This window comes from Leptinotarsa decemlineata, unplaced genomic scaffold, assembly GCF_025532065.1.
Source record: "Leptinotarsa decemlineata unplaced genomic scaffold, Ldec_3_MD MMD2_tig00001064_RagTag_RagTag, whole genome shotgun sequence".
Classification (NCBI taxonomy): Eukaryota; Metazoa; Arthropoda; class Insecta; order Coleoptera; family Chrysomelidae; genus Leptinotarsa; species Leptinotarsa decemlineata.
In genome coordinates this window covers 9,001,434-9,028,700 of record NW_027412558.1, presented here as the reverse complement: position 1 = coordinate 9,028,700, position 27,267 = coordinate 9,001,434, and the positions used below count along the sequence as shown (strand labels likewise).

General features: G+C 33.3%; 1 protein-coding gene across 3 annotated transcripts in view; it reads left to right on the top strand.

Moving 5' to 3' along the window:
- EcR (Ecdysone receptor) overlaps positions 1–27,267 on the top strand; it is a 494,390-nt gene that overhangs the window by 194,592 nt on the left and 272,531 nt on the right. For all 3 annotated transcript variants that reach the window (XM_074175644.1, XM_074175641.1, XM_074175642.1), the window contains one exon: positions 17,247–17,283. The gene's annotated coding sequence lies outside the window, so the exon portion shown is untranslated. The remainder of the gene's footprint in view (positions 1–17,246; positions 17,284–27,267) is intronic.

The following is a 27,267-nucleotide window of genomic DNA, read 5'->3' as shown; positions in this document are numbered from 1 at the left end:
CTTTCATATATTCTACAATCTACTAAAAGAGAATTTTAAATTAGACAACAAAACAGTACAAGGAATTACTTTGAAGATATATCTGGCTTACACTGATGTTCAGTTTGAGCTAATCCTAAATTATGACTTCACAATACTAACAGCTTGCTTGCCACGCAGATATAGGAGGTAATTATTGAAAGTATGATAGAGCACAATTTCTTGATATAAGTAACTAATGCATTGAATATATGAATTTCGCAAAACCGGCTTGGTCTGATATCGACCTGGTCAGAAAAATTGAAGCACAGATTGTTATGCGGTTCGTATGTATACACGGTAGAACATTTAAACAGTCTACAAAAAATATCTTCAATGAATTAGGTTTTCCGGCAACCTGAATAATAATCCGTTCATAAACATGCCAAATATTTTTAGAAGTTGAAATCAATACAAAATACCTTTTAGGAGTTTTGGTGAAATCTTTGTTCATTGTCCTGAACATTTAGTAGCTTTCCAGGGGTTATTTTACCATATGCAACTACTAGACTATTTTGAAGCTGAATATGGAGTCAGATCTGGCGATCTTGGGGGTCAATCAATGAAACTCCTGCTAGCAACCAAATCATTTTGGATACTGATACAATTTTATTTTCTTTGCTCCTAATCAACAGGGAGTTCACTCCCTGAAAAATTTTAATGTTTGCCTTCATATATCTGTCTTCAACCTCAGAACTGTAATTGAAAATTATAGATTTTTCGTATAAAAAATTAATACATATCAATAATACGTTAATTTGTTTACGTCCTTCTCAAATATTTTCTTGCAAAGTTGATCCAAAACTGATCCTTGAGGTACCCCCCATTTAATTTCTAATTTGTGTGATAAGTTGCCTTGAAGATATACGTTTCGAGTCCGTCCGGATAAATAAGACTCAAACCACTGGATTACTACATCTCTAAACCCATATTTCTCTTAATTTTTGCAACAGAATTTTGTGGTTAACACATTCGAAAGCCTTTGTCAGATCACAGAAAACTGCTGCTGTAATAACCCTATCATTCAGATTCAGATAAACGTTTTGAAATATTTGAAATCCGAATTGTGTAGAAATAATAGTGTTATGCTTATTCAGAAAGGCCATTATTCTTTTTTTCACGAGTTTCTCTATTATTTTTAAAATTTGCAGGATTATCAGTATCACCCCCTTATGTAATGGAATTACTATTGCGTTTTTTAAACATGATGGAAAAACTCCTGTTGCAAATGAAACATTTACTGATTCAACTAGTACCATAATAGCTGAGTCTGGGAGATGTGAAAATATTTTTATAGATTTTCACATCTCCCCGACTCAGCTATTATGGTACTGCTTCGATAAGTTTGTTGGGGGTTATAATGGACACCAATTGGAGCGCCTAAAGGATTTTCCTGTAGTACTGTGTTTGGTCCTAATAAAAATACCAAACCTACTCAATGAAACTGAAAGAAATTCCGATATATCATATAGATAATGTAGTATAAAAACTGATGTATACCTAAATTCAAATTTATGAGAAAAATACGTAGAGTTATTGGAACTATATATGCAATATACAGTTACAAATCACTACTTCCTGTGAGTAAATAAAATAAATTTCAAATGAATAAACTATTCAAAAATAATTTATTGGAAAAGACGTAATTCATTATAATTCCAATGATTCATTTTTTGAAACCAAAATATTCAATACAAAAAAATTATTCAATACTATGATATATCTATATAAAAACCATCACGTGTTTGAAAATAACATACATGCTTACCAAAACAAGAAGGAGACTTAACTATATCTTTGGAGGAAATGGAGAAATCAATTGATCAATGCCTTTTGAAATATCATGAAACTAAAAAATATTATCTCTAAGATATGTATCAAACTCGTTGAATGACATGGGTTTCCATCATTAAGCCAAGCCAGCGTATTTCTACGCTGGCTTGGCTGAATACGTTGTTGGACAACATGTATGCGGCTTCCTTGAATTTTCTCCTAAACCAATGTTCCTCTCTGTGCAAGGTCTCAGCTTTGGACCACTCGATGTTGTGTTGATGGGTCCAAACATGGTCTGCTATTCCTGATTTGCTGGTTTCCCCTCGCTGTGTGTGTTTCTTGTGCTCGGCAATGCTAACATTCAATGGCCTCTTAGTTTCACCAATATAGGATTTTCCGCACTCACAGGGTATCCGGTAAATGCAATTCTTGGAATCGCAGTCCGCGTTTGGTGGCCAGGTTTTCGTGAAGCTGCTACGGATAGTGTTACCGGATCTGAAGCAGGTTCTGATGTTGTACTTGGAACCAATTCTTCTTATCCTCTCCGATAATTCTCTGATGTAGGGAAGTGTAAGCACTGGTTGTGACGGCTTCTCTTCCTTGCGAGGCTCCTGCTGTCTTCTAGCCAAAGTCTTTTCTACCATCGCTTTGGAGTAGCCATTCCGTTGAAGATCATTTTTGATGATGTCTAGTTTCTTCTCGAGACCTTCCTTCATGTTACAGAGCCCAAAAGCACGGTCTAATAGAGTCTTGATGATTCCTCTTTTAGTCGATTGATGGTGGTCGGATTCGTGGTTCAGATACTGTCCCGTATGAGTGGGTTTTCGGTATACAGATGTTTCCCACTTAGGGTCGGTTCTCTTCACCAAAACGTCTAAGAATGGCAATTCGTTGTGGATTTCCTTCTCCTTTGTGAAATTGATGGAAAGTCTCACGCTGTTGATGTGTTTCAGGGTTCTTCTTTTTTAGTTGTTTCAGGGATTTCAAATCATTTTATATAGTAGACAATGGAAGTCCGAATTAGTGAAATTCATCATGAAACATTGTCAATCACCTTCAAACAAGGACTAACGAGGTCGTACCTTTTAACGTGTGATTCCTAACATGGTAAATAAATTATTATTATTAGTGTAGTACTGTTCCGCTTCCTTCCAATAGTCTTCAGGAATTTCAATCGGTAAAAGAACCGTCTATAACTTGAACAAAACCTCTATTCACCGTACATCCTCTAGATACTCGATGGGACCTAATTATGGTATCTTGAGGGGTCTGACTGGTCGGGATCGGACTGCAGACTGCAGCGTGCAATTTACGAAACGCACTAGCAACAGCTCAGGAACGCCGACTAAATCAAGATGGCCTTGGCTCCTTACCAGGCGATGCAGTTATACACACACGAAACAAACGCTAGCGCTAGCCGGTCGAAGATTCCAGTGAGGATCACTGCAAATTCCGCTTGCATGACGACTTTTACTTGAAATAATTGAAGTTTTTCTATCGGTTTCGATGAAAAAGCGACATGCAGGTAATGCAGGAATGTATGTTGAGGGGTTTGGTCTACGAAAGAAATCGAGAATACGTTTGTTTCCATAATAAGACTGAATGAATGCATATTTCAGATTGTAAGTAATTAATAAACGAAAAATATATAATTCCTCAACAAGGGTGAACAAAAATATCGTTGAAAAACTAATTAATACAGTTTATTGTATGATTTTCACTATAAAGGGTATTACAAAAACCGCGACACGTGTTTCGCTATACCATAGCTTTCTCAAGCATAAACTGACGTCAGCTCTATTCAATTAAAAATATCGTTAGTATATTTCTGGTTTTTTATTAACCCTTTTGAGGAGTTTCAACTCCCATAATGTCAAAGAATTAAAATTGTAATAAACACTTCCTGCAGTCGCCTAAACGACTGAACGGATTTAAATGAAACTTCACATAAATACAGCTTATACATAAGAATAACATACAGTGCATTTCTTTAATGTCCCTCCCTTTTATTGTTTGAACGGGTCAACTTAAAAACCTGAAATTTGGTAAAAGTAAAATTGACAGATGAAACTTTCAAGATGGCGACTGGGCGCCATCTGGGAAAATAAAAGTAAATGGAAAAGGTGGTCTTATGACACATCATTTTGAAGCTCCTGACGAATACTTCACAACCCTAGAATATGAAGTCAATATCTTCACCTACTAGAAAGTGGCGGAACATTTAATAATTTCCTGAAGACAAACACATTAATATCGATATTTCTAGAAATATTCCTTTTTATCTGCCAAATGGCAATTCCAACAACCCGATAAGGTTTGTTAAGTTATTTTTTTGTTTATAAAAACGTCAAAAAATGTCAGTACGACAATGAACATCATTGTTCAGTTCTCGCCCATTGGAAGAAAAAGCTGAAGCGATTTTTATTTAAGGTGCGACGCGTTTTCCGATTCATCCTATCTGTAGAAAATATTTAAGAACTTGTATCCAAATTCACAATTACCGGTTTTGTACAGAACAAAAAGCCCCCAGGTCATCCGTCCATTTCGGAAGAACAGCAAGTGCAAATAATTGGTCAGATGGTAGTAAATCCTGAACAGTATCATCAGGTGACCCTGATCAAAGAACAGAATTCTGCGAAATCATGACGGAAACCATTGCAAGGCATCCTACCTATCTCCACAATATTTGTTTTAAACGACAATGTTCACAGACAAAATTGCCGTTATTGGAGTGACACCAACCCTCACGTTTTCCGGGAAACACATACCCAATATGCAGAAAAAAATAATGTTTGGGTACGAATACTGGGAAACCATATTGTAGGACCTCTATTGATCAAAATTCAACAAGGGAACTGTATTTGAATATGCTGGAAACTACTGTTGACCCTCTCATCACTGTAATCGTCGAAGCGAATCCTAATGAATTCGTTATGGATATTGTATTCCAACAAGATGGAGCACCACCACATTACTCCAGACAAGTAAGAAACTATTTGGATACTACTTTTCCCTGTCTTTGGATTGGCCGTCGACGTCCTACAAAATGCCCAGCCCACTCGCCAGATTTGACACCTTTGGACTTTTTTATGGGGTTATTTGAAGCAAAAGGTGTACGAAACTGAACCTGCTTCAATATTGGATATACGGCAGTGAATAATAAATATTTGTTGAGATATTGACGTTACTGTGTTTGCAAATGTTCGGCGTGAAATATTGGCTAGGCTGTTCATATGTCAAGAAGTTCAAGGCAACCATTTCCAGCATCTTATGAACTGACCTCAAATGTATTACCTCATATTATATAGTTAAATGTCAATGTTTCCAAGTTCCGCCATTTTGTAGCAGTTGAAGATATTGACATTATATCCTAGGGTTGTGAAGCATTTGTCAGAAGCTTCAAAAAGGTGTGTCACAAGACCCCCTTTTCTTGATGACCCGTTCAAAAAATAAAAGGGGGGGGACATCATAGAAATGCACTGTATAGGCTACACCTTACAAAGATTTTGTGTAATTCTGGTCATAATGTAAAGATAAGTTATATAATTTTTGAACCCCTATTTTCCCCCTTGGGGGTGAAAATTCCTGATAACCTTTCTTGATGCTTATTAACGCTATACAAAAAAACCTACCTGCATATTTCAAGATTCAAGGTTCAGTAGCGTCGGCTGTACGTTAATATAAGGGTGTCAGTCAATCAATGTTGTTTCACTCGCGTTACATACTCATAACATCCTCTATAGATGTCAAAGAAGTTTTTAATTATGAAATATGACAATGTTGTTGATTTCTCTTCAAGACGGGTAGCTGATAACGATTCATTGATAAGGAGCTGTATGAAGTAGACTCCTCTCCAGGGTTTACATCCCTCCATTCGATCATCCTCTTCTTATTCCATAGGATTTCCAAATGTGTTGATTGTCTATTTCTGATGCATTATCGATGTTCATTTTGGCGCACTTTTAATGGCTTTTAATGTTTTACCAATATAAGTTTTACTACAAAAACAATCTAAGTTAAAAACTTGATTTTTTGTTTCTTCTTCTGTATTGTTGGGGTCATAATTGTTAATATAGATGTTGTAGCATCATATCTAGTACCGATTTGTTTTATCTATGATATTAGTATCAGAAAGTGTCGATGGTTGTTTAGTTGTTTCTTGTTGTTTGTGGAGCCATCTAGTTGTTTCATGAGTATTAATTTTCTACATCAATATGATACGACGACTTTCAAATATGCTATATAGAAAGTTGACCATTTTGTACAACCCCTATTGTGAAATTCATTGTCGGTCCTTGTTCTTCAAGGTGATTCAAAAACGAATTCAGATCAATATGATTTCGACCTCCAACAGCAAATGAATTATCAACGTATGTTTATCACAATGTTGTAACGTTCTGGTGATTTCCAACTTAGGATTTTTCCAATCGTTGCATATAAACGTATCTCAGGAAGGGAAATAAGGGGGCAAATTGATTGGTGATAAAAGTAAACTCCAAATTGAAAATTTGTTTCCTCTGCACCTGATCTCAAGAAATCTGATATAGAGCTAGCATCCATCTTTGTTTTGTGTTTCACAGTAGAGTTAGTTCTCAACCTATATCTCATATTTAAAAAAAAAAGACTTTCAACTCCAAGCTCTCCTTAATATTGGAATCTTGCAGTGTTGAATTTTGTTGCAATTATTACAATTTTCTGATATCGGTTTTCCAATTATCTAATAGATAACCAACCAGCTGAACTAACGAAGAGAAGTTGCAACTCTCCAAGAAGGATATTCAATAATTATTACAACTACATTTCTGGCAACGTGACATTCAATCTTGGCGGTTAAGACGAAGGACTAAGTTCTGGAAAAAAATAATTCTGATGAAAAACACCAGTATCTGCCAAGAGAAAGCAATATTTTACACTACTGTATAATGAACTGAATACTAAGTGTTAGTAAGAAATCTTTCTTGACAAGAAAAGAGATTTTCGTCAGGTGTTCAAGTCTTGGCCGGTAGCGAATTGGCTTAAGTTCATAAATATTGTTCTACAAAGCGATGTCTGGATTACCAGAAATTGTAAGTTGGGAAATTATGTTGTTTAGGCATTGTGAAGACCATGCTTATATTTTGGCTGTGAACGTAGGATTGCGTTTGAACATTTTGTGGAAACTGTTATTTCGAGTTCTGAGTTATTTTGTCGATTGAAAACAATCTGCATCCTAAAATCATAATTTCTATGGTGGTGCAAAATCATCAATTACGACGGATTTGAAGACTCACTTCTGACACCATTTTCAGGATTTGAAGGAAACTTGAAATAACTATTCAATGTTGATTTTTATTATGATTCAATGAGTAAACATTATACAATAGCAGGATGAATCTCTGGTTGTTCATTTTCTTCAACTGACATAATTTGTCACTTATCGTTTTCTTCTCTAAACTGAAATATCCACAGTTGATTATAACAATTTCAATAGACAGCTGTTTTAATTCAATTGGTGAATTGTTACAGAGTTTAAAAAACAATTTCTACATTGATGACTCGTACAGTTGTGCATTATCCACCAGTCATCTATATTTTTGAGAATCAATGGTAGAAGAGAATCAGTAATAATTTGAAACAAAATTTGAATAGACTGATCTGTGAAGGAGGTAATATCCTTAGTTATTTTTCCTCTGTTTTCAATTGGAAACAAAAACTCCATGGTAACATATTAGAATATCTTGATTTCTCTTTTCTAATGATTACGAAGCCTACACACACAAACTGCTGTCGAATTCTGTAAGTTTCATTTAGAACCACTTTCGAATCATACATTTAAAGAAAGCAGAACCCTTCTGTTCATAGTGAATTGCAGAAAGTAAAGAGGTTGGATGGTTATAACGCAACAATTAATCAGGTGCTAGGTATGTTGAGCATTGTTAATTAGCATGCTGCTCGTTTCTCGATGTTTGCTTTTGAATGGATGAGTATTTTGGAGAACATGCCTTGGGTTGCAAAGCAGAAATCATTACTATCAGATCGGATCATTAATTGAGGTGATACTCGGTGAGAATTACTTTTTCTGGTACGTGGATCGATCAAAAAGACCAGTAGAGTGCCCTGACTTCGTCATGCATAGATGATTTAGAGATGTTTTCGAACATTCAACAATCTCACTATCAACAGTTCTAAGGAATTTCCAGAAGATGATCCGCAGGTACCATTCTGAGAATGCACTTTATTTCCTGGAGAGCATCCTCTGGTTGGTGGGTGCAATGAATACCCTGGAGCCTCCCTAAAATGAGTAACAGGGGACCTTATTTCCAAGCCACAAATTTGTATTTCTTACCTATGTAGTCCCAGACTGACTGTTGATCAGGTTCTCAATAGATTGAGGACACTGTACCATGGTTGGCAAACATTGGAGTGCACTACTCATCAAAACAAAATTCAGATACTGGTAGCAGAGCACATACTGTATGCCAGCCCCGCCGCATACTAGCAGCTCAGTTTTTATTCATTGGGCAATATCTCAGTCTTGCCTGGTGTCCTGAAAGATCACTCACCAAATAATTAAACGGCTTCGTTGAGAAGATGTAACCATTCGGTTGAGTTTGGACAGGTATGTACCAAAATAAATCGTCGGAGGTCGCATTGGAGAGTCGAATAATCCCACTCAATTTGGACTAACCCACCTAGCCCCCCAACCTTGAAGTTGTACTTTGAAAGAATCATAATTTTTCTACAAATAAAAAATTCAGTTGAATGCTGAATTGTTGAATTGTGAATTTTCAACCGACTTATTTAAGGTCATTTACAAATTAATAAATTACCTTGAAATGTGGAAACTCGTAACTTCATTGTTTTGGCAATATTTCAGTGGGATTTGAAACAATGAACGCTGTAACAAAGTGCTTGGCTTCAAAACGATTCTTAAAGTTACTTTGTAGAGGCACAAATGTAGTTGTCCATGTTTCCTTTCAACGAATAATAAATTATCCTAATGATAAACAACTCATTTAAATAAAATTTAACAATTCATCTTCTGTTATTTACCTCATGATTTGTACATAAAATGGAAAATTAGGAAAAAAGCGTTCACAAATTTTTAGTATTGCATGGAAGTTTCGTTAAAAAATACACCCTGGGTGTCCTATGACCATAGCTTATAGCTTATTAAAGTTAAGAGGTGTAAATCTATGTATAACTCATTTTTCCTATTATAATGACGGATAAAACAAAATTATCACGAGTAAAATGAAGTACTCTTTCATTTTTTCGACTTAAGAAGCAGAAAGTCTGTTTCTGAAAAAAGTTCTTGGTCAAAATGGTTTGTATCTGATATTGCTTCCTAAGTACAGTAATAATATTAGAGATGCTCATTTTTTTCGAAGAGTTTTCAAAATTTTCATTATGAAGTTCGCAGTGTTTGGATTTGAGATCAGATGTATCAGTTATGAAATTCAGAAGTGTTTAATATCATTCCTAATCAATATATCGTCAAAATGCAATTTGGTTATTTATGATTTCAACGAAATCGCTGATAGAAATCAGGAACTAAACAAAGCACTCAGAAATTTTTACCAGGCAACATGATTTCAAACTACATGACCTTTATTGGTGCGATAATGTCAGAAGTAGCTAACATCAATTAGTCATAGAGCTTACCGTCTTTCATATTATTCCGGACTAGAATGTCTAGCCCATTTTGCTACTGGATTCTAGACAGCATAGGGTTTTTCAATATAGATTACAAGTCATCATGGGTATGGCAGTGAAGCTGTTTCTTTTATACCCAAAAGGTTCTATTGTTGTTTGTATTACTCAACATTCTTGTCTCCTTCACCAGCTTGTCAATCGTGAATTTACTTTCCCCTCAATAAGGAGAAGTTCGCATTATTTTAATTATGTCGAAGGTAACCATGTCAACACAATTTAATTAAAACCGTTCAGGTTATTTCAGGTGTTTAGGTGTATATTCAGTAATTTATTTTAATGAAGTGTCGCAGAAGTTCAGTTGTTAGAGTCAGTCTGAAATGCAATTTACGAAAAACAAACTTGAATTGGTCGTGCATAACTACAGTAATTCATTATATCTCTCTCACATACATTCTTGCTCTTGTTTCGAAAACTAGGTCAATGGAGTTTTGGTGTGTGTCAGGTGTATTTTGTAACCCGAATGTTAATCTGTTCTCGATTATATCTGTGGTACCTCTTTCTGGAGCTTGTCTTGGAGTCGAATATAGAATAAATTAGGGTCGAAATATTTAAAAGGACTGATTAATTATAAGTAAAAATACAAATTACCTCGAAACCTATAACTCAAGGATGAAAATCTTGATACTCGATTCCGGGCAGTATATACTTTTTCGGTACAGTTTACAAATCATCATAGATATGGCAGTTTAGCTATTCCTTTTATACCTAAAAGGTTCTATTGTTGTGTGTATTATGTATTAGTCAACATTCTGGTCTCATTCAACAGCTTTTCAATCGTGAATTTACTTTCCCCTCAATAAGGAGAAGTTCGCATTATTTTAATTATGTCAAAGGTAACCGTGTCAACACAATTTAATCAAAACCGTTCAGGTCATTTCAGATTTGACATTGTTTCGGTGTATATCCAGTAATTTATTTCAATGAAGTGTCGCAGAAGTTCAGTTGTTGAAATGCAATTTACGAAAAATAAACTTGAATTGGTCGTGTATAACTACAGTCATTCATTATATCTCTCTTCCACATACATTCTTGCTCTTGTTTCGAAAACTAGGTCAATGGAGTATTGATAAGTGTCAGGTGTATTTTGTAACCCGAATGTTAATCTGTTCTCAATTATCTCTGTGATATCTCCTTCCGGAGCTTGTCTTGGAGTCGAATATGGGAATATGGAATAAATTAGGGTCGAAACTTTTAAAAGGACTGATAAATTATGACTAACAATAGAAATTAGTCCGAAACCTATAACTCAAGAATGGAAATCTTGATAATCGATTCCAGGCAGCGTATACTTTTTCGGTACAGATTACAAATCATCATAGATATGACAGTTTAGCTATTCCTTTTATACTTAAAAGGTTCTATTGTTGGGTATATTAGTCAACATTCTGGTCTCATTCAACAGCTTTTCAATCGTGAATTACTTTGCCCTCAATAAGGAGAAGTTCGCATTATTTTAATTACGTCGAAGGTAACCGTATGAACACAATTTAATTAAAACTGCCACAACACTTAGTAACACGACTATCGTCAAACTTAAACCAGTCCGTTTTGTCTTTGATCAATGCGTAATAATGACCAGAACCACAGTGAACAATGACTGCATGAAGATTATAACAGTGGTCTGTAAAAACAGAAATTACTCCAAAACCTACAACTCAAGGATGAACATTTTGATACTCAATTTCGGGTAGCATATACTTTTTCGGTACAGATCATCATAGATATGGCAATTTGGCTATTCCTTTCATACCTAAAAGGTTCTATTGTTATGTGTATAAGTCAACATTCTGGTTTCATTCAACAGCTTGTCAATCGTGAATTTACTTTGCCCTCAATAAGTAGAAGTTCGCATTATTTTAATTACGTGGAAGGTAACCGTGTCAACACAATTTAACCAAAACCGTGCAGGTTATTTCAAATTTGACATTGCTTTGATTTAGATTTAGTAATTTGTTTTGATGAAGTTTCGCAGAAGTTTAGTTGCTAGCATCAGCCTGCAATGCAATTTACGAAAAACATACTTGGGTTGGTCGTGTTTAACTGCAGTCATTCGCTATATCTCTCTCTTCCATATACATTCTTGCTCTGGTTTTGAAAATTAGGTCAATGAAGTTGACGAATGTTATTCTGTTCACCAGCCATGGAAGGTGATATATTCGTCAGGATACTTCTCTAATTCATAAAACGTCAAAGCTTCGCGGCAATACATACCATTACACAGTAAAAATAAAAATCTCAAATTGAAGAACATTATCTCGATTTAAAGAAATCTTGCTCTGCTATATTCATGCAGAAATATTTTTTCAAACTGAGAAACATATTTTCTCAAGTTGAATTTGAATCATTATTTCAAATGGACTGAATAAACGCTTCTTTTAAGTAAAAAAAATATTCCACCAAGATTGTGCATACATTTCAATAGAAATAATCACATTAGCTCAAGAGAAGTAAGTATGCATTCTTCAGTCTGAGCAAAATTAATCTCGAATCAAAACTGTTTTGTGTTTCGAAAGAATAATATGTTTACTTGGAACATTATTTAAATGTTTCCGTATGAGAAATAAATTGTTTTCCTTTGAAGAGAAGCATTTTTCATTGAAACGCTTCTATTTGTATAAATCAAATAAACTCATTCACTTCATCAAAGATGAACTTATGCTTCTGTTTATAAACTGTCCCTCTCATTTGGATGTATTTAGTTACTTGAATCCAAAGTATCTCATCTGTAATATGAACAGCTATAAGTGGTATGGAAAGAAACTAAATAATAAATTACATATTATGATTGGTTTTTTTGAAGCAATTGCAAATCATAAATATTATCCTGAAAAAGCATGTGATAAAAACAAAACGTAATAGAGAACTAAATTTTCTTTGCTAATCTTTGCTTAAATATCATATTCCAACCGCACACTTTTGAGAGATCATACAGTTATACGAATAACATAAATAAATATTCAATAAGAAAACATATATAAAAAAGGGACATATTCTTGACAAACTGCAAATTAACAAATAAAATGAAGTCGAAGCCTATAAACAACATTACAACTCAGACAACTCAGAATTAATTTATTAGTAATTTTACACAAATGAAGTTTTTAAAACTAGATGCCATTCTGGTAAATAACATTAAAAAAATCACTATCGTCTATCAAGTTCTGCATTCTGCTTTTGTTTATCAACAATTGCCGGAACATCACTTGGATTCTGAAACGAAAGAAGAAATCAGCATATCATCCTTAGCCACTATTTCAAATATATAGAAAGGCAGCCACTTGATCAAAAAAAAAATATTTTTTTCAATAAAACACTGTTTAAGTGGGTTCATTCCGGTAACCAACCCAATTGTTGTTCGCATGCGAATGACAACCCTCAAAATTTTAAACTTGTCTGAGGTCGTATTATTTAACATACGATTCCTAGCAAGTTAAAAGGTGCTTAAACATTATTTGATCAGAAATAAATAATCAATTGAAAAGACGTACCTCAAATCCCTTTGAAGTGGACAGAAGTCTATACAGAAAAGTTGCCTTTCAAAATAATAATTTTGGAACCGTTATAGGAATTCAAAGTGTCTTGTGAATATTATTAGAGGATCAATGAAAAATATCAAATGTTTCATTAAAAAAATTTAACTCATGATCATACAAACATACTTAAAGGAATATGATTCGCTATTTAAATACCAGAATTCACTGTTTCCACTTTTTTGGAAATTAATATTTCATCTCTAGTAAGTTTGGTAATATTTCTACCTATTTCATACATTCCTAAAGGAAATCTATCAAATAATTTCAAGCTGAGTAGGGTATATTCAATTTGTTCCCGATGAAAAACATCACAAAGCAAAGACGTTTCGGAATTCAACAAATATTTACATGTTGAAATCAGAAAGTGGCTGACTCATATAGAAGCTTTTTATACCTACTGGTGCCTATTTTGGTATTTTTTGTATTATAATTTATTGTCGAAACTATAAGTACCTCTATCTTTCAATAAAAAATGAATTCGGTCTAAGAGAAAATCAAATTTTATATAGAGAAAATGCTCTTATTCGAAACAAGATAAAATGTATGTTCTAAACAAGAGATTGGAAAATTTGAATCAACGTGGAGGATTTTTCAGTTTAAATTAATATACACTTGCAGAGCTCGGCAAATGTAATAATACATGTGTAAAAAATTACGGAGTATTGGTATAATTTTCGCAAAATGAAGGCAAAATTAAGAGTTGCCGTCAAAGTTTACCACTTTCTCTTCGGTACTACGTATACAATGCGGTACTTACTGATATAGCGGAGTTTTATCCAATTATAATACTTACCCATGAAAATATCTATCAACTTTGCAATACCCCAGTCTTGTAAAATCTGTTCCATTATGGTAGATACAAAATAATTGGAAAGAAATTGCACTGCCTACAGACACATAAAACACTTCCTCCTCAAAATCGCAACACACCAACATCACTTTCCATTACATACTGGCGCGTACGCGATGCTTACAATGGAATTCCCCGCTCTCCTCTCACTTAGGAGGGTCATAGAAAGACCAGAGCCCCACAGGTTTTTTCAAACTGAAATGAATGAAATACTTCTTTGAAAGAAACCCTGTTCATTCTATACAAAATTTCTGTTATTTTCAGTCGATCATAATATAATAGTTTTTTGTATGTAGATTCAGAAAACTCTTATTATAAACGAATTGAGTTATTTGAAGGGAGACAGTATTAAATGCAAACAAACACTATGTGTTCAGGTCAAGTTGATATTGCTCTCCATTTGAAACAGTTTATTTTTCCCTTCAAATAGGTGGTCGATTTTGAGATGATATTATATTTTCTTGATTCAAAATAGTTCATCTTCGCAATGATATAATCAAACGGATAATGTCGTTGAAAGGCCAAGAAATTTGATTTCTTTGTTGAAAAAAGTGTGATTTTCTGGTGGAACATGGCGATGTTGGCATAAAGTACTAGTTTTTCCAACAGAGATAAGAATTTCAAAGCAACCTATGATCTTCTTTTAAAGAAATACTTTTTGCTGTGTACGTTTTTCCCGTCGGTTTAATAATAATTAACTATACTGAACAGTTATCAAACTTAACCTTATTTTACTATAAATGCCACAAAACACAACAACTATTATTCAAAGTTTTATCGTCTTATCAGATCGCTCTGCACCGCACTGTCACTTGACTTCACTTGATTATATCGATATTCGAGTAGGTCGCGGGTCGGGGTCTTAAATATACTCGAGAAGGGTCAACCACTTGTGCCCTTGTTCTGATCCATAACAGTGTTAACAATGAGTATCTACTCGAAACACCCCAAGTGGTATCAGTCATTCTAAATATTCATCTGTTTTTCGGCAATAAACTTTCGTTTCGAGAGAAGAGAGCATTTCAATGATATGTCATGATAAAATACGAAAATGATAAGAAAAAATCAAATTAAAAGAATTAACATAAAAAAACCCAAGCAGATGGATATTTTGGACAACTGCTCGATAACACAAGTTAATTTTCTAACAAAAAGTTATAATACAAAAATAAAAATCAATAAAGAAATTAAATTTTTGTAAACTAAATAGTTTACTAAACTAAACAGTTAATAACCTTGTTCTGTAGGGCGGCCTTTTTTTGTATAAAGAAATGAATGAAAACGGTTTTGGTGTGGAATTAATGAAGAATTTCCTCAAGTTCTAGTAAAATTAAGCTAAGAGTGTCAGTTCTACAGCTTAGTATATGTTCATGGTGGTGATGCTATTGTGGTGGTTGCGAAATTGTTTGTTGAATACTAATCCGCCTTCTGAAATCGAGTTTGAATCGATGGAATGGGGTCATTGATATTCTGGGAAAGGTCGGTCCGATGTATATAGGGAAAGGCATCCCAGATATTTGGTCACTCCAAAATTGCCAGCTTTCGCGTAGTAAACTTGTCGAACTATGGTCAGGTAGCGTTTTGTATTCTCAGTATTACAGTTTGATTCGGTTGAATTTCGAAAATCACAGTCAAAACTCCTGTATCTAATGAAATTGATTATTAACAGAACGTCGACAAAAGTAACGTTCAAATTCATTAACAACTAAATTACCGACATTATTGAAAATTTATTTTACTTAGCTAGTTCAAAAAATGGATCAAAATGAAAAATAGATTCAATGGGCTGAGATCAGGTTATCTAAGGAACCAATTCACTGTTCCACTTCCTCCTATCCACCTATCAGGCTCCTAATAAGATAACAAAACCATTTTATATTTTTCATATATTTTCAGTCCATAATTTTAGGCTAATTTGGAATTCATTTCTCTCCATTCAACAGAGGTATCATAGATTCTAAATTATTCAAAAAACACTTTAAAGTGACATTTCCACTTGACGGTTTACAAAACCGCCACAAGGCTGACTAAAAAAATTGTGTGTCATGCTTTTATAGTAATTTGAATCATATTACTACTGACAAATTTAAACATGATGAATTTATTACTTAGAATATTTACCTTCCTAGGAACAAAGGAAAATTTGGGAGAGTTAAAAATATATTACCAATTTTTGACTCAAGTTGGTCTCCTATTCCTCCATATCACCGATTCTGCATGTTTCATTTAAGAGTGTTCTGCTAGCTTTACCCTTAAGCTTTTTGGAAATTATTTCTATTGCTAAAAGGGAGTTCTTATTTGAAAGAACAAAGTTGATTTTAAAATTACCTTATAATGAGGGTCCAATTCATTATATTTCTCGTTGAAACTTACCTGGAGTATGACATTCTATTCGTTTTATGACGTTTTCAGTGTTTCCATACTTTTTCCTTAATCTAGCATACGTTTTTGATACAATAACGATGAAACTGTTCAATTTTTGACTTCTCAGTATCTTCAAGGTTAGAAATTGTTTTGAATAACTTCTAGTCGTCTGTTTATGATAACAAAGAAGCATTGTAGAAGATGAAATCAATCTTCTTCATGAATAAAATGGAGAAGGGGTCCAGAATGGGAACATTTATATAAGTACAAGCTATTCAGTGAAAAAATGATTGATGGTTTTCAAGGTGGACATTATTGCTTGATCTATTCGCGGGCAGATGGCGTTGTACGTAACCTCCTTGATATAATTCGAACTCACTTTACATGTATTTACATAAAAAAACGAGGCCGCTTTGAGCCATATTTTTTGTATATCAAGCGCCCGTCGCTTTTTTCACAATGACACTTGTATTTTTCGTTCGTTATTGTTTTAGGCTTATTCAAAAAAATATTTTTAACTTTTTGGTTCGGTGTTCTTTAAAAGCGTGTTTTTTAATTTTTTGAACTATATTTGTTTACAGCTCTTCCCTGAATCATTTCGAAACTTCAAAATATTTAACTTCCTCAATCCAATCGTTGTCCCTCAAGAATAGTTCGTAACAGTTTTAGTTCGATTCTTCCCTACTTGCATGTACAAGCAGACCGGCGCATTGTTTGTTTATGTAGCACAGATGACAGATATTATTCGAAACTAAGAGATAAACGATGAATGTGTTAGTTGAAATTCCAAACATAGAACGTAACAGCGGTAGGGTGAAATAAAACTGCGATAAAATAACAAAATTGCCTGAAATTCATAACATTTAGAACATCCATTCTGTTCTTGTTCTACTTTTATCGCAACCGTACGTGATAAGTATTAAAATGTATTTTTCCGTATTTACTGATGTTTTTCTATTGATATAAATGCTTGGTTGAAGGAATAAATGGTTGAAAAATATGTTTTGTTTCAGGACTACGCTGGATATTTTCTTTGAGGACTATTTCAATGTGAGTATGAATGCTTCTTTTCTACGACTATAAATTATTTTACAGTTTCTTGTTGAGTAAGTATCCAAAATGGTCCATAACGTACACCTCAAAACCAATCACAATTGACCAGATTCATTGCTCACTACTCTAGGCCAATCACGGCTGAGCAAACTCATGAGTAAAGCAAATAAAACTTGAGAAACGCAAGTAAACCTGTATTTCATCAGTTCGGATTTCCATTGTCTATAATATAATATAAATTGATTTGAAATCCCTGAAAAAAAAATTAAAAAGATTAACCGAAAATAACAATTTTATTAAACAAAAAATTGAAATTACAAAAAAATAACATACAAGCAACAACCAAAAAAATAAAAAATTGAAATATTAATTAATATAAATGCTGAAAATTAAAAAAATTTAAGAATATTGATAACTAAAAATTAAAAATAAAAATTAATAGATTCAAACCAAGTTATGTCACGACGTTTCGAATGTTAGTATCCATAATCGTCTTCGGTGTTTAATGTGTAATGGAGGTAACAAAACGTTTCTGGGATTAACAAGTTGTATATTATTCACGTTAGCTTCACCTGGAATATATTTATCTCTCGGATGCCATTCTTTTACTTGATAATGCTCTGTGTTGCCCTACTGTTTCAAAGGCAAAGAAACCAGCAAAACTTCGTAAATTTGTCCTGAAGACCTAGTAATAGTCCTATGACTTTCAGGTCACCACATATTTGTCACTTATACGTATTGTAACTTATTGCATTTAGAATAAGTGACATACTTTCGTGTGTTTCCTTCATGGCAACTGCATGTGCAAGAGGAATAGACGGTCTCTTGTTGCCATCATGGAGCAGAACGGCTTTTAAATTTATTTTAGACGAATCTATGAATAAACGCCATTCGTCCAGGTTATGTGCAATTTGGAATGCCGTGTTCATTAAATTTTTGTGAAAATAATCATAACTCAAAAATCTTACTATCATTTTCGCATTCAGGGACCAAAAATTAACAAAGACCTGTCTTTGGCATTACAGTCGTAAATTGGCTGTAAACTAGTGTTATCAACGTCAAACTTAATCATTAAACTGACAGTTCGTTCTGAAATATTTAGCTCCTAACGAAAAATAAGAATAGAAACATAAAAACGAGTGTCCCCGCTGAAAATTTGTAATGTGGCAAAAACATTATTTTTCAAAAGTTTCTCAGCTAATATGTGAAGAAAAGTCACCAAAAACTTAATGGTTTTACATACTAATTTCTGAGCAACATCGTAGAGAAGTGGTTTGAGCTCTGTGCTAGTGTGCAAGAGGTCATGTGTTCAATCTCGGGTCAAATCAAATATTATAGTTTTATTTCCACTCAGTTTTCAAACTGTTTGGAATTGAATAAAATAACGAAGATAGAAAATATATTTGAATGCCTTGTTGAGGTTATTCCGTTTATGTATTTTACTGTTATTCCTCTGATTCAGGAAATATTATTTTAATTTTTTTTTGTTATAAGTCATAGAAAAATTATAGTATTACACTCACGAGTAATGGCCAATTGTTGTACATCTGTTTCTTCGTCTATATGTGTGCATGAAGTAGGTTCAACTATTGAAGGAAATGAGATATTGATTTCAAGGCTTTCCGCTCATTAAATTTTTTTAAATCAGAAAATTTGAAAACTTTTTCAGCAATTTTGCGACATTCTTTCGGCCTCTTCTAAATAACTAGAAATATAATAAAACTGTATTCCATCGTGTGTTGTCCCAAAATAGTGAATTCAAAAGTTGTACTTATAATATTTTCTATTACAACGATGGTTATTTGAATTATTTGAGATTTGTCAATTGTATACGCAAATATCTCAAAACTGAACTAAAACCTGAATTTATCGTATAAACTTATACGGGTAGATCCTTTTTTGTTGAGATAAACAAAAAACTTCACTATAATCCTTGATATCATTGGTCTGGGTATCTGTGACGTCATTCCTTCAATCTGCGATGTTTATTCTCGTTGTAGTGTGGCGGTAGCTTTAGTTATCGAGTCTGTGATTGGGCAACAGTGCAACTGATTAAAGTAACATTTTCTAAAGTAACGTTTTCGTTTCTGGGGTTTCTCTCTTATCACAATGAACATTCCTTGCAACCTTGATAACCTGGAACATTGCAGAGAGGTTGGAGATTTATCTTTCTTTTATAGATACTTTCACGGAAGGTGTTCAAGTAGCTTGGCACATTGAATCCAAAAGATTAATAATATTGGCACTGGTTGGAATGACGACGTATTATTATTTGGTAGTTCCAAAAGACATTCCATATGAGTTAAGTTGAATGCATCATCTAGGAGGGCGTTGCTAGAAGTGTTTGATGTTCATAGATACGCATTTGTTTTAAAGAATCGATATCGCGAACGTCATTCTCCAATTTAGGAACGCAACAACCGTGAAAAAATTGGAGAAGATCGAGTGACCTGTCGCACAATTAGCGTTAATGGGAGTTGAAAAAGCCAACCACAAGGCCGCATTGTGGACATAAATGGAGACCGTCAGTCTAGAGAATAAAAGCAAAAAGGGGGCAATTAACTCGGGACATGTGTTTATTGAAATTGAAAACGTGTCTACTACTGTCGGCCGTTCATCGCTGAGAATAGACAGTTTATTTGGGTGACGCTAGCATTGATGATGGAATTTCAACTTTGAGCTTCTGTTTTGTTGTCCACCCTGGAAGCTTATTTCAATTCATTCATTTGCTAATGATCGTGATAAAATACGCGTACTATCAAAAACAATTATTTAAACTTCCCACAGACAATACAATTTGTTGTAGTGTAAGTAAAATGTGAATTTACAGTAATAATCGTTGACTATGTTAGGCTAGTACGAAACATTGTGAAATCACATATTGTGATTTTCCAACAGAGTTTGTAAATGTAGTGTACCTGGGCTGAAAATTATGGGGCCCAACACCAACCATCGAAAGAAAGAGCTCTTGAAATGTCATGATATTCTACCTCATAACATTTGATTGAAGGTGATTGACAATGTTTCATGATTAATTTCACTAGTTCGGACTTCCATTGTCTACTATATAATATGATTTGAAATCCCTGAAACAATTAAAAAAGAATAAATGAAAATGAATAGCTGAAAATAACAATTATATTAACCAAAATAAACCTGAAATGAAATAGTAGTGAAATAAAATACAAGTAAAAAAAGAACAATTGAATAAATAGAAATAAAGAAATGAAAAAGAAAAAGAAAATTAAAATAAAAAGTGAAAGTACTCGAACGACCTATAAATAGTCATCTCTCGGAGGAATCAGTCCAGTCATCACCCGAAGACAATTGTAGATACTAACAATCGAAACGTCGTGAACTAACGTGACTTGGATTCTCTCCACTTTTTATTTTTATTTTCTTTTTCTTTTTTCATTTCTTTATTTTTATTTATTCAATTGTTCTATTTTTACTTGTATTTTATTTCACCATTATTTCATTTCAGGTTTATTTTGGTTAATATAATTATTATTCATTTTCAATCCTTCTATTTTAGATGTTTCAGGGATTTTAAATCATTTTATATAGTAGACAATGGAAGTCCTTACTAGTGAAATTCTACTCATAAGTTTGCGAGTTATTGTGCTAAGAGTGACACTACTTTTGTTATTTTCAAAACAGTGGACCAAAAACAGTTTCGTGTTTTAATTTTTTACTGCTTCTTGATGAGAAAAAGTACCGTTTAAGCGAAGCAATGGTTTGAAAAGCCATCACTTCAGCTGAGTGAAGAGCAACTGGTGAACCTCGTCCAAAGTACCCGAAAGCTCAACAATCCGCTGGAAAGGTATTGGCCTCGGTATTTTGGGATATGCGTGGTGTAAAATTCATCGACTATTACCATCATTGTAATTAGTTTTGAATATAACATCAAACTAGGAATGCTTCATTTAATTTCTAGCATACTGGATATTTTAAATTATCAGATATCGGAGTTGGAAAATGGAATATAAAACATAATTTATTGACAGAATAATGATTGAAGTGCCAACGAAATGGACACAAAATTATTTTATAATAAATTTCGAAAATAAAAACAGTTCTTTGAAAGGTTAGATTCGGAAAAGTAGCCATGTCATTGCCTTTTCATTACTTTGACGACTTATACCGAATGCACAAAATAATGACGTATGTGTAAACATTTATCGACCGTAATGTATCTACATATTTATGAACAAAATAAAAATTACTTCTTGAATATTTCGGCAAGAGTCAGGAAGTGCTCTATTCATCCTCTGCCTTCCGACAGCAATAGGGAACTTACATGAAAATTTAGTCACAAAGATTACATTGCGAATCAAAAGATTTCATTGTAATAAAGCCTTCATTACTTAAAAAAACAAACTATTTTTTAAATGCCATCCATTCTATAGAAACAATTAAAGTTTACTAAAAATCTAAATTTCATCACGTGACTAAAAACGCCCAGACATTGGTTGTGACGTCATACTCTATTTCGCCAGTCGCCATTCCATTTATGTTGAACTGTTGCGTTTGCTGGTTTGAAGTTTCTGTGGTTTATTGTGATATTTTTGTCCAAATCTGTGGTTTTTACTGTGTTTAGTTAATTTTACACAGTATTATTTACTATTATGTGTGTAAATTCGAACAAACATGACCGACGACGGATTTACAAAAGGCCAATCCGATAATCTACCAGTTTTTGATATCTTTATGGTAGCGAAATTCATTAAAGAAGCTGAAAAATGTTCTCTTGGTGGAGTACGCGTAGTTTAAATAGACAAGTAAGTACAATTATTATTTGTTGTAAGTTTAATCACTATAAATTCTATGTAACTCCGTAATAAAATATCAATACTCGGGATGAAAGTACATAATATATTTCATTGATACAATATGAAGCAATGCCGTTGTTTTTGTATAACTCAAAAGTATATATATTATCATAAAAGGAGATAATTATTTGATAATAGAACCTAACTCAATGAAATTTGTATGAATAATTTGTGTTAAATTGTGTCAGTTTGATTAGCCTTGATTAGCTTCACAATTAATATTAATTATAATATTTAATTAAGTTTTTAATTTTCCAATATTCCTAGCCTGAAGGCAATTATCTCACAAATCAGATAGGTACATAATAATATGTAAATACTTACATTAAAATGGTCTTCACATACATGAAGAGGAGCTTTGCTGTTTTTGGTTCGAGGATTATGATCATCTTCAGGAACTCATAAATATTTTATTGGGTGATTTAATGGAAGAATTTGTGCACGAAGGCACAATGTTTGGGTTGCATTGCCTTTGAAATTGAAAGTCCTTGATAGATTTATAAATTCAACAGCACACAAAGAAAGCTGAATCAAGGTTAAACACAAATCACGAAACTATGCAACTTAATAATAACAATCTATTAAAAAAACAGGACCTCGTCACATTTTACACAAAAGCGTTCCGATGCAGCTGCCTAAATAAGTAGATTTAAACGGTAGTCACAGCCTGCGCCATATGCATGCGCCCGAATTGATACAGTATGACGTCATGACAGTTCGCGCCTTTAAACGCCTGTTTGAATTGGTTTTTCAACACAAGAAATTTTTATATTTTTTATAAACTTACTGTTGATATTTCACTGCTCATATTTTGCAGTACCCAATAGTTATCATAGCAGAACACATTTACGATGTAAAAAAAATCTGCAAGTTCCCTATTGCGCTGAAAAATCTAAACACGTGAGTCATTTTTCACTTGAAGTTATGTAGATAATCGGCGAATATTCATAAAATAATGCTTCGGGTTTCTTTAGTGAAAATAATTCAGGTTTTTTTTACTACTTTCGATTATTTATAATCTATGATAATAACGTATCTATCCTATGGGAGCGCAGTTTGGAGCGCAGATCGTACGGGAGCGCAGATTAATTTCTTGAAAATTACGACATTAAAACTTCAAATTTCGAGATTAAAGTCGAAATTTCAAGATTGAAAGTCAAAATTATTATTTAGTATCCTTTATAACTGACTTATAATTTCCATAGATCAGGTTGCTTCTGATCTCGCCGCGTAATCAAACTTATAAAGAGCACTTCTCCTCACTAGGAAAAATCACGATCCCACGCTTCTTTCACAAAATCCTCCATTTTGCATTAAACCGCCTGTTGGCGGTGTGATGTTTCAAACATTCTCCTCGAATCAAATTTTTCCTCTTTCAGTTCATTCAGAAACGCTGCAGTTCATGCCAAACGTGTAATCTCTCATTATTCAGATACATAACTCGCTCAAAGCAGATAATGAGCTTGCATTTCCACGCAGCAAGCAATAATAATAGTGAAATATTGTTCGGGAGCAGTGGGCTGTGACCGAGGACGGCATGACCTTGAGCGCGAATCGGTCAAGTGGGTGACGTCAACGGCGAGCTTGAAAATGCACCAGCACGCCTTCTACGATTCAAGTACCAAAGTACCATCATAAATTGTTATTCTGCCGCGTTTATAATGCATTCGCTGCGTTTGAAAACAAAAAAGTAAATAGAATTCCAGCTTTTTATGTCTTCCCAGACTAATGGATAATTAATTATTGGTTGGGATTATTTTTTTATAGTGGTTGGAGGTTGACCATCAGGCAGTTCGAGATAGAAAATAAAAACAAATACTTGCTACCCATGGAGAATTTGATGAGGATATTTCGAAACTTTTAGAATTAGCACCACTTGCAGTAACATTTTATTGTCGAAAATTTGTCGTGAAAGGAAAATTATTATCGCGCTTTACTTTTTTATGAGGGGTAGATCTTCTAACTTAATATCAAGTACAGTCAATCTAGTAACATTTTTCATGAAACATGGAAATTTCTATTACCAATATTTCTCGAATAATTATCGTTAGGCACTTTCATTTCCCTGGAAATATTGAATTTTTCATGTAATATCTTGCGTTATTAGAATTATTTGCTCCATGTGGCAACACCGCAATACGCATATTCGATTTCCTTATACACTTTTTCCAAAGGTCGTGAACGAATTAAAACAGAATTGATTTGTTGTTTACCCCCCGTTGGGTTTGATAAAGACTTTTACTAGTTTTACTTATCGTAAATAAAATGATTCACAGAAATATTAAAATTGAATTGCTAACAAGAAAAAATAGAAAATAAAAAAAAAAAATTTTTCCCTGATATTGATATTGACAAATTGATTATATTTTGGATTGTTTTCACGATCTTGTAAAAAAATTATAAATAAATCGAAAATACGTGTTGCGGTGTTGCCACATGCACAAATTATGCTTGAAATTCAATGCTTGACACGAAAAAAGCAATCATTTTTAGAGAAATGCGTTTTAAGGATTTTTTAATATGGAATTAGTTATTCGACAATTTTTTCAAGGACAAAACACAAACACTACAGTAAAATCCTTATTACTTCTGAATAAAATGAATACAAAGAAGGATGCACGCTTTTATGTCACTGTGAGTAAAATTGATTTTGTTTTCAATGCTACGAATATATCGGAGCTTCGTAGAAGGAACCTTATTCTGCTATGCTCTTTAGGAAATGATAATAATAGTAATAAACTTTACTATTACTAAGGGGTCACTTTCTACTGATAGTATAGCTAGGTTATGTCAGTTGGAAAATGTCTGAAAATATCTCATACTTGAAGTTGTATAGAATTTGTAATATAATCTTGATTTTTGTTTCTTTTCTTTTTCTTCAGTGTGAGTAATTTTTGTTATTGATGAATAAGTTCATCAACCTGTCAAAATGTGTGTTCCCGTTACCCTGCTGTCGATCCCTAAGAACGTCAACATTCAATAGTTGAAACTTGTGCGAGCTAAGGATTAACGAGGTTTTACTACAACGTAGGTTGTGAAAACAAATTGGATTCACTGATTTGCAAAGATTAGGATTTAAATATAAAAATGTCATCGGGATGCTCAAAAACATATTTGTTCATGATAATTTAAACATTCATATCAATGAAAACAATTCTTATTGTAATACTTTCATGATACCGAAAAAATAATAAATAAGCTTCCGCAAAATATTTTTCTCTCCTTATCTGAAAGATAAAAATATGTTGCAAAATACAGATCTGGTTTTCGGAGGGATAATTTCAGCAATGATTTTTATACAAGATGCCCCACGGTATCGGTAAAAAATAGGTATATGCTGACATGTTGAGTCATTTTCAGTTTCATACAGAAACTTTTTGAAAGTAATTCGAAAGCTGATACAATTCTCAAAAACTTCAATTTTTTGGACCGTTCACGAAATCTGGACCATTTTTTTTGTTCTAGTTATAAACTTGATGAATTCACTGAATATTGCCCATGAAACTCAACATCCTGTCATTTGTTTTCATCTTATAAATTTAATTTTTCTTTTTCATATCAATTGTGATTGGTTCCACATCTCACGTTGATAAATTGATTAATTGATACCCCACTTTTTTCAACTCTCCTGCATATATTCTGAACCACTCATGCTAGAGTGATAAAAACTTTCAGAGAATAAAATATTCATCTGTCAATCTTTAACCAGTTGAAAATTAGACCATTTTTAAATTAATCATAAAATGTAGTAATTGCATCACGTTCTGTCTTGTAAGGTTACTTCTATATGCGAAATAACATATTCATTTTCAAGAAGCAAGGTGGACTTTACAGAATTGTACTTGGAGTTTGAAAAATCGAATCAGGCAGAGGAAGTATTTTACAGCCCCTTCGCCAATCTTTCACTACCTCATTCCTCAAATTAGTTGCAAAAATCTGGCCCAACATCACCGCCCTTCCTTCACCAAATTCATCGGAGAATGCAATTTGATTCGCTCCCTCAATGGATATATAATATATCATCGTGACAAACACGATTTGTCACATCCGGTGATATGGAGTTATAATATTGTAAAAGAAATGAATGCTTCTTTTTGCAATATTATCCGAAACGGTGCCAATGAGGTGATAAGACCTGTGCCTTGTCCCGAAACTTTGAAGCACACCATTGAGGATGGTGGCGTTCCATGTGAGTGACAAAGTAACATTTCTTATCAAAACTCTTTCATAAATTATGTTGTGTAGCGTTTATATGAATAATATCAGTTTCAATAAATAGATGGATGTAGCCGTTATTACGTGGTAGGACATCTTGATGAAGAAAAGAGAATTGAAACTTTCTATGTTTTTTACCACATTAATTTATAACTAACGTTACTGCAGTTTAGTCCTATACGGATATTTTCTTGAGTTTTCAAACATTTATTGTATAAGTTTAAAAAAAAAATATAGAAAACAAAACAAAAAACATAAAAAGTTTCATTTCTTTTTTCTTGAGAATGTCTTTATAGGACATTTTCAAACTTACACATTAATGTATAAGTTTGAAAATGCCCTTATATACATTGATGTATAAGTTTGAAAATGTCCTTATAGGACGAAACTGCGGTAACTTCAGTTACAATAAAAGTTTCAATTCTCTTTTCTTCATTATCTGTTTCATTTCCATTACGAATGTTTGGAGTAGAAACTGAATGGGAAAGGTGTTATTCAATGTTCATGTGAAAGTAGTTGTTTCGGAAGGGTTTTTTTCAGCTCGTTTCTGTGTATGATCTACCTATATTTATAAAGATATTTCAGAGTTTTTTGTTTCTTCTCCTTGGAAGTTTCCCTCGCATTTTGTAAAGCCAAAAATATTTCTCCCAAACATTAATCTCTCCTGAAAACATGTTTTGTCCAATTTGAAATTTTAACTTGTATATACACCTATTTTTGCTTTTAATTTTTCATGTTTCCCACATTTTTTCTTTTTCAAATAACATGATTTTCATTTAATTTCATTGAATACCTAATCAACACATCACTTCTCCGAAAGTACCTACATAACCTCGAATAAGGTCGCACCTCAGAAAAATTGATGATTAGAATCCCATAAATTGTTTCCTTCCCGTAGCTTGTATTTCAAAAACGATTCAGATATCGTGACTTG